Consider the following 19,571-nt stretch of genomic DNA (forward strand, 5'->3'; position numbering starts at 1 on the left):
ACTGTCCCTTGCCATAAAGAGGGCAGGTAGTCTAAGGGAAGGATATAATAGTCATTTAGGAAACAATAAGGATACCTTAGCATTCGAAGGGACTATCACCATTTTATCGAGGGACAAGATCATATTTATCATAGGCAACTCGAAGGGACCATGATCTTTTATCGGAGGGACGTGGTGATTTTGAATCGAAGGCAGCAAGCTAAGGTATCCCTATATTCGAAGGGACTTGACTATTTGATCGAAATCGAAGGCAACAGGCAACAAGAGGCGTTACCCTAGAGGTGCGTGTGTGTAGCAATCACGTGGTTCAAATTCAGTTATGTTATCTTGATTTAGGTGAGCTATCGTTTAATTAATTAATCCTGTCACTCCCTATTTTACTAACCACGCAGTTAATATATTTACAGAAAATAAATTGCGGAAATTAAATCCTACGCTATTACATGGCTTCGGGATTGGGGGAGACATAATAAAAACCAGGGGATGCGGAAAGCAGAAATTAAATCCTAATTACTATTACATCCAAAAATTTGCGACCTATACAACTTCTAAAATTTAAATAACAGAATTTAAATAATTAAACAAAGGCAGAAATTAAATAAAAACAAAAATTAAATAAAGGCGGAAATTAAATAAATCAAAAATTAAAGGCATGCGACATACATTGGAGTGGGAGATGAGAAGAGAATTCGCGGATAAAAATGCAGTTTAGGGAAACCATGGTTAACAACCTTATGGCTAAAAAATCTAAGGGTAAAAGCCTAAAACCTAGCCTACAGTTAATGGACAACACTTACCAAATAATAATTTTTTAGGGTTAGGGCTAAGGGCAAACATTGGTGATAAAATCTAAAAATTAATTAATTACTATTTAAAATCTAAAATAATTAGCCTAAAATTTAATTAAAAATAGTAAACCTAAAATCATTAGCCTAAAATTAATTAAAACCTAATTTTTAAATTAAAGTTAACTAATTAAAAAAATAATAATTCTAATTACTAATTAAATTAACCTAATTAATTTGAGAGAAATGATTAAATTAGTTATTATGTTAATCCTTATAAATCTAATTATTAGTTAATTAACTTATTAATTAAAATAAGATAAAATAAAACTAAAAAACAAAGGAAGAAAGAAAAACCTGAAAAAAGCTGACAGAAAAAGAAGAAAAAAAAATAAGAAACCTGGGGCGTGGGATCTAGTACGAGTGTCCATAGTGTGGAGCTCTACATGGGCGTTGGATCAAATTGCGTAGCAATCCAGTGGCTGGGATCTGAGGGAGTACGGTGAGTGCGCGTGAAGGCGTTTGTACTGGATCTGTGTTCACATGATTTATAAAAATAAAACGACACCCCTGGGGATCGAGCCCAGGTTTCAATGGTTGAAAAACACTACTCAATACCATTCTTGCTGCATGTTAATTTTGTTAATATATTAATCAGCAAACAATAAATAAGAAATAAATAGCTTAAATGGAAAATTCAACAGCAAAGTCAAGTGTGGGTCCCCTGGTGCGTTGGCTGACTAATGGGATGGAGAGAGAGAAAGTGTTGAACTTTGACTAGCGAGCCAGGTCGCGACATGCGTGCGGAAAGAGAGTGGCGTCTTTAACTGGCCAATAAGGGGATTCAGAATGGCCACGCAGCAGGTCAAACATCCAGGGCTACTGCTCATCATCTCTCCCAAAGTTTGCTACGGATTTAGTTATGGAAACTGTTGCAGAATTACCTGCGAATATTTCCTTCGAACCTGCAAAATCTAAAAACTCAAGGAAAACGCGTGAATCAAAACATCACGAATTCTCAGGTCACCTAAATCAAGTGTTTTGGACTCAATGGACGCGTTATTTTTGGCTGAAACAAACCGCACCATGGAGTTTCGAAGGCATGCCGTGATGATGCCCTAATCATGGTGTAGTCGTGTTCTTACCGTAAAGCTTCGAACCAGTAGTCCTAACCTTCCCTAAATCATGCCAGGAACTCATTGACATCAAGAAATACCATTAATACGCAAGGGTATATGGAAAACGAAAACTAAAAAAATCAACAAGATGTGGTATTCATGATACATGTATTACGAATATTCTCTTGTGCCATATATTACCTGAACTCACCTTTTAACATCTTTGGAGTGTAACGAGGTGACTAGGGATACTTAGAAGTGGCTGCAACAACGACCTTTTGATTGCCCTAGCATATGGAAAACTTGAAGAATTTCTATGGATAAGAAACCCTAATGCCTTGGCTCCAGAACGTTACCCCTAATGCTGAATACCTTGTGTATATATAGGGAGTGATTTAGGGTTGAAAACTTTAGATAAAATCACCTCTTTGATTGGAAAAGAAATTGAGAAAATATTTGATTGATTTTTGCACAAAATCTTACTATTTTGAGCTTCCCATTATGTTGTGCTTATTTTCACGTTTTTATATGCTCATGAATCAATTTGGATCACAAAAAAACAATCACATAATTTTTAGATAATTCTATTTGATTTAATTTTGAATTTTACATAAATAAAATCCAAAAATAAAGAAATAAAAACCTAATGTGTTATGAGATTATTTTGTGGGTCCTCACATGATTTTTGAGTTGATTAAAAAATAGAAAAATAAACACATAAATTTTCATTATTTAATTATGATTTTATTTGATTTTATTTGAATTTAAGGGAATAAATTCAAATTAAAAGAAATAAAAATCATAAAATAATGCTGAATATCTTTATGGGCCTCCTATAAGCTTAGAGTCTCATGAGTAACATAAAAGAATGGGCCCATTACTAGAAAATGGGAAATTCACCAATTAGGGTTTTGTGCATTCTTTGAATTTTGCTCGTCTTGTGCGTTTCATATCTCCCTCAATATTAATCCTATGGAAGTGTTCTAACACTTTCTAGAAAGCTCAAAGAGTCCCCTAAAGGCTCCTTTTGGTTTCATCTCAATTGAGTTTACCATGTTCAAGTTATGAGCTTTGAGAAAAAAGGACTTTTTGTTGACTTTTTTGGAGGACCTGTAATGTACTGGCCCATATCTCCCAAATGGTGCATTTCTAGCATTGGCATGTGAGAGACAAAGTTGTAGAGAATCAAATTTCCTTTAAGATGAACTTTGGATGGAAAATTTATGATGTTCCATGTGAAAGTTATGGCTGGTCAAAGTTCAGTTGACTTTCTCCTATGAATCATGCTCAAACCTTGATCAAATGATGAATCTAACATTAAAATGTTGATGTTGACCAAAAATCGGGAATTTTGATTGTACTTTGACCGTAGTTGACTTTTAGGTCAAATTGGTCAACTATTGATCGTTTGAGCAGTTGACTGAGCAATCTTGTGAATCAGAGCTTGAAACTTGGCATGAGGATCCTTTGAGGTATATGAGAGACCATGGAGTCCTTTGGAGGTATCAGAACTTGATTTTTCTTTGAAAAGCTCAAAACCCTAGTTTGAGGGTTGTTGTTTAGGAGAGTGTACAATCAGTCGAATCTTGAGCTTCTGATATTCAAATGAACTTGAGTATATAAATGTGGTGGGTAAATTTTGGGGTATGACAGCTGCCCCTGTTCAATCTTCTTATATTTGAGGATGTAGATTGGCATGTGTGCCTGTCGGAATCTGAAGGTAGAAGAGGATTGAACACTAGAATACCCAGGAATTTGCCCTAGCTGAAGTAGGGACTTTTGTCGGAGATGGGCTTGAATATGCCATCCAGGTGTTTGGAAAATATGTATGATTGAGATGGGCTTAAAGATGCCATCTAGATGTTGATAGACTTTAGAGTACGTCGTACGTTAGACTGTATCTGAAGAATATACTTTAGGATGAGTCGCACGTTAGACTGGATCTAGTTTGCATCCGCAGATGTCTGGAAGGCCATGCGTTAGGCTGAAGGATATGTCGTACGTTAGACTAAATCTAATTTGCATCCATAGATGTCTGGAAAACCGTGCGTTAGGCTGAATCTGAGTTTAGTATGTTAAGAAGTGTTCGTTGGAGATTGATCGTGTCAGCACCGTTTGTAGTAACTGAATTAGACTTGGGAAGGATGATCGTGTCTACACCATTTGTGATGATAGAATTAGATCTCCGAATGTTGATCGTGTCAGTACCGTTCGTAATACATTAATTAGATCTTAGAGAGATGATCGTGTCTACACCGTTCGTGATGATAGAATTAGATCTCTCGTCGTGTCAGTACCGTTCGTATTAACTGAATTACATCTTAGGAAATAGTTGATTGTTTAAGGAACCGTCTGAGGTATCGACTTAAATTTGAAAGTAGATTTTTTAAGGAACCGTCCGAGGTATCGACTTAAATCTGAGGGTAGATTGTTTAAGGAACCGTCCAAGGTATCGACTTAAATCTGAGGTAGTTTATTAAGGAACCGTCCAATGTATCGACTTAAATCTGAGGTAGATCATTAAGGAACCGTCCAAGGTATCGACTTAGATCCAAAGGTAGATCATTAAGGAACCGTCCAAGGTATCGACTTAGATCCGAAGGTAGATCATTAAGGAACTGTCCAAGATATCGACTTAAATCTGAGGTAGATCATTAAGGAACCGTCCAAGGTATCGACTTAGATCTGAAAAGTTTTGAAGTTATTTATTTGACTGCAGCAGTAACCTAAAAAAAAAGCAAAGTTATTTTTTTTATGCCATGTCATTGAAGGATAGAAAAACACTTAGAAATGGGGGGTTTGAATAAGTGTATTCGTAAAAACTTGAACGATAAAAACAAATTGCACAGTTATTTTTATCCTGGTTCGTTGTTAACTAAACTACTCCAGTCCACCCCCACGGAGTGATTTACCTCACCTGAGGATTTAATCCACTAATCGCAACAGATTACAATGGTTTTTCACTTAGCCCACGACTAAGTCTTCTAGAGTATCCTGATCACAACCTAATCACTCTAGGAACAAATGCTTAGACACAAGCTAAGACTTTCTTAGAGTATCCTGACCACCACGTGATCACTCTAAATTACAACTGCTTAGACACAAGCTAAGACTTCCTAGAGTATCCTGATCAACACTTGATCACTCTAGTTACTTACAAATTAATGTAATCAATTCTAAGAGTATTACAAATGCTTCTGACAAGCTATAATCACAACAGTGATATTTCTCTTAACGTTTAAGCTTAATCTCACTAATATATTACAACAGCAATGTAGTGAGCTTTGATGAAGATGAAGTTTCTGAGCTTTGATTTGAACAGCGTTTCAGCAAGTTAGTTGTTAGCAAATCGTCAAGAAATTGGTAACCTTGCTTCTCATCAGAACTTCATTTATATAGGCGTTTGAGAAGATGACCGTTGGGAGCATTTAATGCTTTGCGTATTCCGTACAGCATTGCATTTAATGTTTCACGCTTTTGTCAACTACCTCGAGCCTTGTTCACGTCGTGTCTACTGACGTTGCCTTTAATAGCTTCCAACGTTCCTTTTGTCAGTCAGCGTAGCCTGCCACCTGTACTTTCTTCTGATCTGATGTTTGTGTATACAACATTTGAATATCATCAGAGTCAAACAGCTTGGTGCATAGCATCTTCTTGTCTTTTGACCTTGAAGTGCTTCTGAGCGTGATACCATGAGAACTTCAGTGCTTCTGCTTCTGATCTCAAGTTCTTATGATGCTTCCATAGACCCATGTTCTGATTCTGCCTTGACCATCTTCTGATGTCTTGCCAGACCATGTTCTGATGTTGCATGCTGAACCTTCTGAGACAAAGCTTCTGAGCGCTGATTTGTGCATACTCTTTATATATTTCCTGAAAGGGAAATTGCAATGTATTAGAGTACCACATTATCTCACACAAAATTCATATCCTTGTTATCATCAAAACTAAGAATATTGATCAGAACAAATCTTGTTCTAACAATCTCCCCCTTTTTGATGATGACAAAAACATATATAAATGATATGAATTTGCAATTAGAAAGAGTAGACGGCTAAAGACAAATTACACAGCTATAACATACGCATGTGAATATGTCTCCCCCTGAGATTAACAATCTCCCCCTGAGATGAATAATCTCCCCCTGAAATTAATACTAGAAGAATTTTATAAATAAAAGACTTCCCTGAGTATTTCAGTAGAGACGTTCACAGTGCTTGATCTTCAGAACATTCATGACTTCTGATTTCTGCTTCCATAGGACAGCTTCATAACATTGAATTTCTTTTAGATCCTCAGAACATTCATGACTTCTGATTTCTGCTTCCATAGGACAGCTTCAGAACATTGAATTTCTTTTAGATCCTCAGAACATTCACAGCTTATGACTTTTGCTTCCATCGGACAGCTTCAGAACTTGAATTTCTTTGATCTTCAGAACATCACAGCTTCTGATTCCTGCTTCCATCGGACAGCTTTAGAACTTGAATTTCTTTGATCTTCAGAACATTCACAGCTTCTGATTCCTGCTTCCATCGGACAGCTTCAGAACTTGACTTTCTTTAGATCTTCAGAACATCCACAGCTTCTGATTCTTGCTTCCATTGGGACAGCTTCAGAACTTGAATTTCTTCTTACATCACTTCATGCTAGATTGTATCAGAACATTGTTGAATGTACCAGAGCTTCATCAGAGCATCTCTACATCCTGAAATGTTACAGAACAAAACTAAACGACAAAAGTCAGCATGAATGAATCAGAACATAAAATATGTTTCAGAACACATAATATGTAACATAGCCATATAAGCCATATAGAATGTATCAGAACAAATAGACATAATGTTTCAGATCATATTCTATCATCAGAATATCTGAACATTCTTCCTTCTTGCTTCTGATTCTGATTCTGAAGCTTCATAGCACTCAGCTTGCTTCAAGAATCCAAGAACTTGATTCATCTTGTTGCTTCTAATGTTGATCTTGAATCTTCGATTCCTGCAACAACACAACTTAAAGCATAGAACTTTGCAAGTTCTGTTAGTAATGTGGGGCCTTTTTACCCGGTAACTGATAATATTTAATTAGATCATTTATCATATATTTTCTCCCCCTTTTTGTCATAACATCAAAAAAGAATATAAAAGATTCAGATGTAGAAAACGACAAAGGAAAGAAACAGAATTAAACTTTTCATTGATTAAACAAGCAGGATTACAAAAGATGTATGCAGAATAACAGATGCAACAAGGAAAGAAAACTACAAGGACTTAAGGACTACAACCCTACCTTAGACATAATCTTAGTTAACATATCATGAATCCCTGCGGTCTTCTCAGTTTGTTCAGCCATGAAAGCTTGAAACTCTGCATGCCTGTCCAGACTAGAACCTCCACTGTAGGAGAGATGCATGAATTCAAGGAGGAAGTGAGAGACAGTTCACAGGAAGAGAGTTAATGTCTCAAACGGGGCTTTCCCTTAACATAGAAGTCAAGAACATGATCCTTAACTTCATCCAATATCGCAAGAAAGTCTTCTTCCTTTGGATAAATGTTGATAACAGCATCACAGAAGAGATCTGACTTGAGACTTCTTGAAATCTTGAGAGATCCGTCTTGAGATCAATGTCAGCGATCCCCGAGATTTATTTCTCAACCTGGAACCAGACAACCCTTCCAACCGTTCTATTCATATAGATCGACCACCCTTGAGCCTTCGCCTTTGCATCTTGGTTGAAACCATAAGCACCCAAATCATCAGCGTCCACATGAGATTTGCACAAAACTTCCATTACTGATGGAGGACTGAAGCAAGTTTTCAGTGGAGAAACCTCTTGAGAGAAACTTGAAGACGGATTCATGGTGAATGCTAGGTTGAAGATGAATAAACTAAGGTTTATGCAAAAAATATTCATAGAAAAGTGAGAGAAAGAGAGAAAGAGTGCAAAGATTGATTGAAAAATGCAAAGAAATGGAGAAATAAATAGAGGGAATGTGGGGAAAGAAACGTTCTAGGGAAGGGAAACGTTTGACGGATATAAAAACGTAAAGGACAATAAAAGAAATGATGAATGGCATTTAATGTTACATGTCGTGAGGAGAGATAATAATGACAAAAGAAGTGATTAGCACAGTTACCTAAGTAGACGTCCCCTCAACTGCACGCACGTTTGTCCAGAAATAGTGAACACGTGTTTACCATCTGGATAGCCAGTTACAGCTGTTTTACTTTTAAAGAGATTTTGAGTCAACTTAGACAATGAAACGTTAGTAATAACAGAATCATTACTTCTAATTGATTACAATCAGAACTTCTTATAAAAGACTAATCCAATCTCATTTCAGAAGATACTCATACATAAGATCTTCTCATTCTGGGCATAAATCCATACTGATATTCTTCAGAATGAACTTAAACCTATCTTCAGCAAGGGGTTTTGTAAAGATATCAGCCCATTGATGGTCTGTATCCACAAAGTTTAAAGATATAACACCCTTCTGAACATAGTCCCTTATGAAATGATGTTTAATCTTAATATGTTTAGCTTTTGAATGTAAGATAGGATTCTTAGATAAACATATAGCAGAAGTATTATCACAGAAGATAGGAATGTTACTCTCATATATCTGATAATCTTCTAGTTGACTTCTCATCCAGAGCATTTGTGTGCTACAACCAGCAGCAGCAACATATTCTGCTTCTGTTGTTGAGAGGGCAATAGTAGCTTGCTTCTTGCTATACCATGAGATCAGATGACTTCCAAGAAATTGACAACTTCCAGAAGTGCTCTTCCTTTCAATTCTATCTCCAGCATAGTCAGCATCACAGAATCCTACTAAGTTGTAATCTTTGGATCTTCTGTAAACTAAACCAACATTAGTAGTACCTTTCAGAATTCTCTTAACCGCAGTGAAATGAGATTCTCTTGGATCTGATTGGAATCTAGCACACAAACAAACACTGAAGAGAATGTCAGGTCTAGAAGCAGTTAGGTATAGAAGAGATCCAATCATACCTCTGTACAACTTCTGATCTACCTTCTTACTTACCTCATCCTTACCTAGGACACATGTTGGATGCATAGGAGTTTTGGCTTCTTTGCTTTCAGAAAGATTAAACTTCTTCAGAAGTTCTTTCACATACTTCGTTTGATGAACATAAGTTCCATCAGAAGTTTGGTTGATTTGAATCCCAAGGAAATACTTGAGTTCTCCCATCATGCTCATTTCAAATTCAGCCTGCATAAACTCAGCAAACTCCTTTCCAAGTGTAGCATTAGATGTTCCAAAGATAATATCATCAACATAAATTTGACAAATTAGAATATCCTTTTTAAATGTTTTACAGAAGAGTGTAGTGTCCACTTTTCCTCTAGTGAAACCATTTTCCAGAAGGAAAGAACTCAAACGTTCATACCAAGCTCTAGGAGCTTGTTTCAATCCGTATAATGATTTCTTTAATTTAAAAACATGATTTGGAGACATGGAGTTTTCAAAACCAGGAGGTTGATGGACATAAACTTCTTCATCTATGTAACCATTTAAGAAGGCACTCTTAACATCCATCTGATAAAGAGTGATGTTGTGTTGAGTGGCAAAAGAAATTAATAGACGAATAGATTCTAACCTGGCCACTGGTGCAAAGGTTTCTGTATAGTCAATCCCTTCTTGCTGACTATAACCCTGAGCCACCAGTCTGGCTTTGTTTCTTACCACTTCACCTTTCTCACTCAGCTTGTTTCTGAATACCCACTTAGTGCCGATGATGTTAAATCCTTTTGGTCTAGGAACCAAGTCCCATACATCATTCCTTGTAAACTGATTTAGTTCTTCTTGCATGGCAATTATCCAGTCTGGATCTTCTAGAGCTTGATCAACAGAAGTTGGCTCGATCAAAGAAACAAGACCTAATTGACATTCTGCATTGTTCTTAAGGAATGCCCTTGTTCTGATGGGATCATCTTTCTTTCCAAGGATCACATCTTCTGAATGAGCTGAGGCAAGTCTAGGTGATCTTCGGACTGTTGGTTCTTCAGAAATCTTGAGATTCTCTAAAGATGCAGCAACTTGATCTTCTGATCCATTGCTTCTAAGACTGTCAGCTTCTGCAGTTTTGCTTCTTGGTTCTACAGCTTCTAATATATCAATATCACAATCTGCAAAATTCTCAAACTGCTTTGGTTTTTCAAGACTAAGCTTATCATCAAACCTGATATTGATTGATTCTTCTACAATCAATGTTTCAGTATTGTATACTCTGTAGCCTTTAGAGCGTTCAGAATATCCAAGAAGGAAACACTTTTGTGCTTTAGAATCAAACTTACCAAGATGATCTTTAGTATTCAGAATAAAACATACACATCCAAAAGGATGGAAATATGAAATGTTGGGCTTTCTGTTCTTCCACAATTCATAAGGAGTCTTATTTAGAATAGGTCTTATAGAGATTCTATTCTGAATATAACATGCAGTGTTTATTGCTTCTGCCCAGAATTGCTTAGCCATATTGGTTTCATTGATCATGGTTCTGGCCATTTCTTGTAGAGTCCTATTCTTTCGCTCTACAACTCCATTTTGCTGTGGAGTTCTAGGACAAGAGAAATCATGGGCAATACCATTTTCTTTGAAGAACTCCTCAAAGAATTTGTTCTCAAATTCACCACCATGATCACTTCTGACCTTTATGATTTTGCACTCCTTCTCAGATTGGATCTGAGTGCAGAATTCAAAGAACACTGAATGAGACTCATCCTTGTGTTTCAAGAACTTTACCCATGTCCAGCGGCTATAATCATCAACGATGACTAATCCATATTTCTTCCCTCTGACAGATGTTGTTTTGACTGGGCCAAACAGATCAATGTGCAAGAGTTCTAACGGCCTTGAGGAAGAAATAACATTCTTAGACTTGAATACAGGTCTGGAGAACTTGCCCTTCTGACATGCTTCACAAAGAGCATCTGATTTGTATTTCAGATTTGGGAGTCCTCTGACCAGATTTAGTTTGTTAATCTGAGAAATCTTTCTCAAACTAGCATGTCCTAATCTTCTGTGCCAGACCCATTGCTCCTCAGAAACAGACATAAGACAAGTTACCTTCTGCTTCTCAAGATCAGAAAGATCAATCTTATAAATGTTGTTCTTTCTCTTGCCTGTAAATAGGATTGAGCCATCCTTCTGACTTACAGCCTTGCAAGACTTTTGATTGAAGATTATATCATAACCATTGTCACTTAATTGACTTATGGACAATAAGTTATGCGTTAATCCTTCTACAAGAAGTACATTAGATATGGAAGGAGAGTTACCAAGACTTATGGTTCCAAAGCCAATGATTTTTCCCTTCTGATATCCTCCAAACTTGACTTCTCCACCTGGTTTAAGCACAAGGTCTTGGAATGTAGACCTTCTTCCCGTCATGTGTCGCGAGCACCCAGAGTCCAGGTACCATGACATTTTGCTTTTTGTCCTTTTTGCTGCCAAGGATATCTGCAACATAAATGATATTCTCCTTAGGTACCCATAATTTCTTGGGTCCTTTCTTGTTAGTTCTCCTTAAGTTCTGATTGAACTTGGGTTTAGCAAAATATTTAACAGGAGGAACAACATGATATTCTTTAGGTTTGTCAGCATGATATTTCTTAGGATGTGTCACAAGCTTCTTGGTGTGAACAATGTTAAACTTCTGTGCATGTGAAGTGAGCCTAATATCATGTGCATGGCCATATTTGAACTGATCATACAATGACTTGTATGTGATCTTCAGATCATCAATAGGTTCAAATTTATGTGAGGTATCACCCTCATAGCCAAAACCAAACATTCTGTTTCTAGAAACACCATATATCATATAAGCAAGATGACTTCTGCCAATACTTCTAGATAAGAACTTTCTGAAGCTCGAGTCATATTCTTTCAGAATATGATTCATGCTAGGAATGGATTTTTCTGTTTCAGAAGGAGATCCACTATCTTTGGATAGATTTAAAACTTTTTCCTTCAGTTCAAAATTTTCCACTTCCAGCTTCTTAGTTTCAAATTCAAACTGCTTTTTCAGCTTTTTGTATTTGATACTAAGATGAGCCTTGAGTTCCAGAAGTTCTGTTAAACTGGAAACTAACTCTTCTCTAGATAGTTCAGAAAATACCTCTTCAGAATCTGATTCTGATGTAGATTCTGATCCATCATCTTCTGTAGCCATCAGCGCGAAGTTGGCCTGCTCTTCTTCAGAGTCTGATTCTGATTCTGATTCAGAATCATCCCATGTTGCCATAAGACCTTTCTTCTTATGAAACTTCTTCTTGGGATTCTCCTTCTGAAGTTTTGGACACTCGTTCTTGTAATGTCCAGGCTCATTGCACTCATAGCAGACAACCTTCTTCTTGTCAGATCTTCTGTCACCAGAAGATTCTCCTCGTTCAAATCTCTTTGAACTTCTGAAGCCTCTGAACTTCCCTTGCTTGCTCTTCCAGAGTTGGTTTACCCTTCTGGAGATCATGGACAATTCATCTTCTTCTTCAGATTCTGATTCTTCAGGATCTTCTTCTCTAGCCTGAAAAGTGTTAGTACATTTTTTAATATTTGATTTTAACGCAATAGACTTACCTTTCTTCTGAGGCCCGTTTGCATCCAGCTCTATTTCATGGCTTCTCAAGGCACTGATAAGCTCTTCCAAAGAAACTTCATTCAGATTCTTGGCAATCTTGAATGCAGTCACCATTGGACCCCATCTTCTGGGTAAGCTTCTGATAATCTTCTTTACATGATCAGCCTTGGTGTAGCCTTTATCCAGAACTCTCAAACCAGCAGTTAGAGTTTGAAATCTTGAGAACATCTTCTCAATATCTTCATCATCCTCCATCTTGAAGGCTTCATATTTCTGGATTAGAGCAAGAGCTTTAATCTCCTTGACTTGAGCATTTCCCTCATGGGTCATTTTCAATGACTCATATATATCATGGGCAGTTTCCCTGTTAGATATCTTCTCATACTCAGCATGAGAGATAGCATTCAGCAAAACAGTCCTGCATTTGTGATGATTTTTGAATTCTTTCTTTTGATCATCAGTCATTTCGCTTCTTGTGAGCCTTACACTAGTAGCTTTAACAGGATGTTTGTAACCATCCAACAGAAGATCCCATAGATCAGCATCCAGACCAAGAAAGTAACTTTCCAGTTTATCTTTCCAATATTCAAAGTTTTCACCATCGAATACTGGTGGTCTAGTGTAACCATTGTTACCGTTGTATTGCTCAGCAGAGCCAGATGTAGATGCAGTTGGATTTGTTTGAACTTCACCATCGAATACTGGTGGTCTAGTATGTTAAGAAGTGTTCGTTGGAGATTGATCGTGTCAGCTGAAGGATAGAAAAACACTTAGAAAGGGGGGGTTTGAATAAGTGTAGCTTTAAAACTTGACAGATAAAAATAAATTGCACAGTTATTTTTATCCTGGTTCGTTGTTAACTAAACTACTCCAGTCCACCCCCGCAGAGATGATTTACCTCAACTGAGGATTTAATCCACTAATCGCACGGATTACAATGGTTCTCCACTTAGTCAGCAACTAAGTCTTCCAGAGTCTTCTGATCACACACTGATCACTCCAGGAACAACTGCTTAGATACCCTCTAAGACTTTTCTAGAGTCTACTGATCCACACGATCACTCTAGTTACAACCTGCTTAGATAACCTCTAAGACTTCCTAGAGTATTCTGATCCACACGATCACTCTAGTTCCTTACAACTTAATGTAATCAATTCTAAGAGTATTACAAATGCTTCTTAAAAGCGATAATCACAACTGTGATATTTCTCTTAACGTTTAAGCTTAATCTCACTAATATATTACAACAGCAATGTAGTGAGCTTTGATGAAGATGAAGATTCTGAGCTTTGAATTTGAACAGCGTTTTAGCAAGTTGTTTTGTTCAGGATCGTTAACCTTGCTTCACTTCAGAACTTCATATTTATAGGCGTTGGAGAAGATGACCGTTGAATGCATTTAATGCTTTGCGTGTTCCGTACAGCATCGCATTTAATGTTATACGCTTTTGTCAACTACCTCGAGCCTTGTTCACGCTGTGTCTACTGACGTAGCCTTTAGTAGCTTTTAACGTTCCTTTTGTCAGTCAGCGTAGCTTGCCACTTGTACTTCCTTCTGATCTGATGTTTGTGAATACAACGTTTGAATATCATCAGAGTCAAACAGCTTGGTGCATAGCATCTTCTGATCTTCTGACCTTGAAGTGCTTCTGAGCGTGATACCATCAGTACTTCAGTGCTTCTGTTCTCTTGTTCTTCTGATGCTTCCATAGACCCATGTTCTGATTCTGCTTCGACCATCTTCTGATGTCTTGCCAGACCATGTTCTGATGTTGCATGCTGAACCCTTTGAGACAAAGCTTCTGAGCGCTGAATTATGCGTACTCTTATATATATATTTCCTGAAAAGGAAATTGCATTGGATTAGAGTACCATATTATCTTAAGCAAAATTCATATTATTGTTATCATCAAAACTAAGATAATTGATCAGAACAAATCTTGTTCTAACAATCTCCCCCTTTTTGATGATGACAAAAACATATATAAATGATATGAATTTGCGATCAGAAAGAATAGACTGCAAAAGACAAATTACACAGCTATAGCATAAGCATATGAATATGTCTCCCCCTGAGATTAACAATCTCCCCCTGAGATAAATAATCTCCCCCTGAAATAAATACTCGAAGAATTTTAATAAAAGACTTCCCTGATTATTTCGGTAGAGACGATCATATAAGCTTCTGTCTTTAGAAAATTCATAGCTTCTGACTTCTGCTTCCATTGGACAGCTTCAGAACTAGAATTTCTTTAGATCCCTAGAACACTCACAGCTTCTGATTCCTGCTTCCATCTAGGACAGCTTCAGAACTTGAATTTCTTTGATCTTCTGAACATTCACAGCTTCTGACTTCTGCTTCCATCTAGGACAGCTTCAGAACTTGAATTTCTTTGATCTACTGAACATTCACAGCTTCTGATTTCTGCTTCCATTTAGGACAGCTTCAGAACTTGAGTTTTCTGGATCTTTAGAACATTCACAGCTTCTGATTTCTGCTTCCCTCGGATAGCTTCAGAGCTTTGAATTTCTACCAACATCACTTCATGCTAGATTTGTATCAGAACATTGTTGAATGTACCAGAGCATCATTTGAGCATCTCTACATCCTGAAATGTTACAGAACAAAAAACTAAACGACAAAAGTCAGCATGAACTAGTCAGAACATAAAATGTATATTCGAACACATGATATGTATCAGAGCCATATAGGCTAAAATAATGTATCAGAGCAAATAGAATTTTGTCAGATCAAATAGACAAATATGGATCAAATTCTATTATCAGTGCTTCTGATCTCTGAAGCTTGACAGCACTAAGCTTGCCTCAGTTTCCATGGTTTTGCTTCTGTGTCTGCGTTGAAGATTCTCTTCACTTCTTTATACCTGCAAAACACTTAGACCATATAGAACTTGCAGTTCTTGTTAGTAAATGTGTGGGAGCTTTACCCAGCAACTGATAGATTAATCAAATCATTTATCATTTATCTTCTCCCCCTTTTTGTCATAACATCAAAAAGAATATTCCAAAAGATTCAGATGAATAAAATGACAAATAAAATCACTGGAATGTAAAACAAGGAAAGTTTTCATTTATAATCAAAACAGATTACAAGAGAGGATGTTTAACAAGCAGATGCAACAAGGAAAGAAAAACTACTAAGACCAAATCCTAAGACCCTAGCTAAGACAAAGTCTGTGCCAGCATGCCATGAAGGAGTGAAACGCCTCATTGACTGCTTCTTGGGCTTCCAGGCGAGGGGTCAGGGAGACTTGGTTCTGATGCAGATCTTCTACAATCCTTATCAGAGACAACATTCTCAGCGGGTGAAGATGAAGAGATTTCTTCGGAATGGGCTGAGGGAGAGGAAAGGTTAGATGAAGAGGAAGTTGAGTCTAGAAGGAAACAAGATGAGGAAGAAGATGGAGATGATAGAGGGCTTTCACCAGGGGGTTGAAACACACGTCTAGAATAGTTTCCAGATAACATGGCTTCGAATGGATTCACCTTGAGAGGGTCATAGGTGATCTTTATCTTTTTAGGTTTGGAGGGAGATGTTTCAACAGCTTTCCTCTTGTTGTTTTGATCTTTTCCATGGTTTTCTGGGCTTGATGAAGAGTTCATGATGGATTTGCAGATAATGAACAGCTATGGTTTGATATGAATGCAAAAAAATAGAGTGGATAGAGAAAATATGAGAGGGAAGGAGAAGTGTTTGAAGAATATAAAGAAAAACTGACAGAGAGTAAATGATGAAAAGCAATTAATGTTACGTGACGCGAGGAGAGATAATAAAGACAAATGAGGTGACTAGCACAGTTACCTATGGTCGGCGTCCCTTCAACTGCACGCGCGCTTATCCATGAACAGTAACGACAGGTTTACCATCCCGAGATAAAACGTTACATCTGTTTTGCTTTAAAAGAGGTTCTGAATCAACTTAGACAATGAAACGTTAGTAATAACCGAATCATAATTTCTAAAAGATTTCTAACAGAACTTCTGATTAAAAAAAATGATCCATTTTCATTTCAGAAGATACTCATACATAAGAACTTCTCATCTTCTCATTCTGGGCATAAATCCATACTGATGTTCTTCAGAATGAACTTAAACCTATCTTCAGCCAGGGGTTTTGTAAAGATATCAGCCCATTGATGGTCTGTATCAACAAAGTTTAAAGATATAACACCCTTCTGAACATAGTCCCTTATGAAATGATGTTTAATCTCAATATGTTTAGCTTTTGAATGAAGAATAGGATTCTTAGATAAACATATAGCAGAAGTATTATCACAGAATATAGGAATGTTACTCTCAAATATCTGATAATCTTCTAACTGACTCTTCATCCAGAGCATCTGTGTACTGCAACCAGCAGCAGCGACGTATTCTGCTTCTGTTGTTGATAGAGCAATAGTTGCTTGCTTCTTGCTATACCAGGAGATCAAATGACTTCCAAGAAATTGGCAACTTCCTGAAGTACTCTTTCTCTCAATTCTGTCTCCAGCATAGTCAGCATCGCAGAATCCTACTAAGTTGTATTCTTTAGATTTTCTGTAAACTAAGCCAACATTAGTAGTACCTTTCAGATACCTTAGAATTCTCTTAACAGCAGTTAAATGAGATTCTCTAGGATCTGATTGGAATCTAGCACACAAACAAACACTGAACATAATGTCAGGTCTAGAAGCAGTCAGATATAGAAGAGATCCAATCATACCTCTGTATAACTTCTGATCTACCTTCTTACTTACCTCATCCTTACCTAGGATGCATGTTGGATGCATAGGAGTTTTGGCTTCTTTGCAGTCCAGAAGATTAAACTTCTTCAGAAGTTCCTTCACATACTTGGTTTGGTGAATATACGTTCCTTCTGATGTTTGATTTATTTGTATTCCAAGGAAATACTTGAGTTCTCCCATCATGCTCATTTCAAACTCAGCCTGCATAGACTCAGCAAACTCCTTTCCAAGTGTAGCATTAGATGTTCCAAAAATAATATCATCTACATATATTTGACAAATTAAAATATCCCTTTTAAATGTTTTACAAAAGAGAGTAGTGTCCACTTTTCCTCTAGTGAAACCATTATCCAGAAGGAAAGAACTTAAGCGTTCATACCAAGCTCTGGGAGCCTGTTTCAATCCATACAATGATTTCTTTAGTTTAAAAACATGATTAGGAGACATAGAGTCTTCAAAACCAGGAGGTTGATGGACATAAACTTCTTCATCTATATAACCATTTAAGAAGGCACTCTTAACATCCATCTGATAGAGAGTGATGTTATGTTGAGTGGCAAATGAAATTAATAGACGAATAGATTCTAACCTGGCCACTGGTGCAAAGGTTTCTGTATAGTCAATCCCTTCTTGCTGACTATAACCCTGAGCCACCAGTCTGGCTTTGTTTCTTACCACTTCACCTTTCTCACTGAGCTTGTTTCTGAAGACCCATTTTGTACCGATTATATTGAATCCATCAGGTCTAGGAACAAGATCCCAAACATCACTCCTTGTAAACTGATTCAGTTCTTCTTGCATAGCAATTATCCAGTCTGGATCTTCTAGAGCATGATCAACAGAAGTTAGCTCGATCAAAGATACAAGACCTAATTGACAATCTGCATTGTTCTTAAGGAATGCTCTTGTTCTGATTGGATCATCCTTCTTTCCAAGAATGACATCTTCTGAATGACCAGAGATGAGTCTGGATGATCTTCTGACAGATGGTTCTTCAGAAATGCTTAGATTCTCCAGAGAAGCTGATACTTGATCTTCCGATTCTTTGCTTCTGAGAGGTTCTGCTTCTGATGCGTTGCTTCTTGGCTCAACAACTTCTGATATATCAATATCACAATCTGCAAAATTATCAAACTGCTTTGGTTTTTCAGAACCAAGCTTATCATCAAACCTGATATTGATTGATTCTTCTACAGTCAATGTTTCAGTATTGTATACCCTGTAGCCTTTTGAGCGTTCAGAATATCCAAGAAGGAAACACTTTTGAGCTTTGGAATCAAACTTACCAAGATGATCTTTAGTGTTCAGAATAAAGCATACACATCCAAAAGGATGGAAATATGAAATGTTGGGCTTTCTATTCTTCCACAATTCATAAGGAGTCTTATTAAGAATAGGTCTGATAGAGATTCTATTCTGAATATAGCATGCAGTGTTTATTGCTTCTGCCCAGAAATGCTTAGCCATATTGGTTTCATTGATCATGGTTCTGGCCATTTCTTGCAGAGTCCTATTCTTTCGTTCTACAACCCCATTTTGCTGTGGAGTTCTAGGACAAGAGAAATCATGGGCAATACCATTTTCTTTGAAGAATTCTTCAAAGGATCTGTTCTCAAATTCACCACCATGATCACTTCTGACCTTTATGATTTTACACTCTTTTTCAGATTGAATCTGAATGCAGAAATCAAAGAACACTGAATGAGTCTCATCCTTGTGTTTCAAGAATTTTACCCATGTCCAGCGGCTATAATCATCTACGATGACTAATCCATATTTCTTCCCTCTGACAGATGCTGTTTTGACTGGGCCAAACAGATCAATGTGCAAGAGTTCTAATGGCCTTGAGGTAGAAACAACATTCTTGGACTTGAATGCAGGTTTGGAGAACTTGCCCTTCTGACATGCTTCACAAAGAGCATCTGATTTGAATTTCAGATTAGGGAGTCCTCTGACAAGATTCAGTTTGTTAATCTGAGAAATCTTTCTCAAACTAGCATGACCTAATCTTCTGTGCCAGACCCACTGCTCTTCAGAAACAGACATAAGACAAGTCACCTTCTGACTCATAAGATCTTGCAGATCTGTCTTATAAATGTTGTTCTTCCTCTTGCCTGTAAATAGGATTGAGCCATCCTTCTGATTTACAGCCTTGCAAGACTCTTGATTAAAGATTATATCATAACCATTGTCACTCAATTGACTGATAGATAAGAGGTTATGTGTTAATCCTTCTACAAGAAGTACATTAGAAATGGAAGGAGAGTTACCAGACTTTATAGTTCCAGAGCCAATTATCTTGCCCTTCTGATCTCCTC

Source organism: Vicia villosa, unplaced genomic scaffold (assembly GCF_029867415.1).
Source record: "Vicia villosa cultivar HV-30 ecotype Madison, WI unplaced genomic scaffold, Vvil1.0 ctg.006189F_1_1, whole genome shotgun sequence".
Taxonomy (NCBI): Eukaryota; Viridiplantae; Streptophyta; class Magnoliopsida; order Fabales; family Fabaceae; genus Vicia; species Vicia villosa.